Below are 679 nucleotides of genomic sequence, written 5' to 3'. Positions count from 1 at the left end.
CGGAGGCCCCCGGGTCGTCGCCGCAAGGGACCTCGGGAGGGGTTGCCCGCAGCGCGCCTGCTCAGAAACTCGTGCTCCCGCGGGACCGAAGCGGCTGGCAGACCCCTGGGCCGGGACAGACGGCCGTGGGAGGAAGTAAGGAGGGCGAGGGCTGCCCTGTCTGCGGTCTCCGGAAGCCTCGCCAGCGCCGCCGCCCGGGCCTCCGCGGCAGTAGCGGCGCCATCTTGAGTCCCAGGGCCCCGCGGCACCAGGGCTGTCCACGGCGCGCCTGACCAAAAAAAGCCCCTCGGGGCCCGCTATGGCTTATTTGCATATCATTGCCATTAGTTCGTATATTGGCCTAAAGCGCCCTCTGCTGGACGAGGAGAGTTCTGCGGGGAGGTGGCCTTAAACCTGGACCAGGTGAAACCCACAGGTGAATTACTCCGTTCACCTTCTTTAAAACTGCCCCCACCCTGGTACACAGCTAGCTCCCAGGAAACGCCTTAATCTCCCCCACCTGGACTCTTGTCATCAGCCTAATGACCAGCTCCACATTCACTCATTTGTTCAACAAATATTGAGCACCTACTGTACACCAAGCCATGCACTGTCTAGATGGTGCGTTTTAACAGACAAACGGGGAACAAGGCTGGGATGGGCAAGTCTGTAGTCTGGTGGGGTAGGCCCACGACTTCAT

Source organism: Saimiri boliviensis, chromosome 14, assembly GCF_048565385.1.
Source record: "Saimiri boliviensis isolate mSaiBol1 chromosome 14, mSaiBol1.pri, whole genome shotgun sequence".
Lineage (NCBI taxonomy): Eukaryota > Metazoa > Chordata > Mammalia > Primates > Cebidae > Saimiri > Saimiri boliviensis.
Note: the sequence above shows the minus strand (reverse complement) of the source record.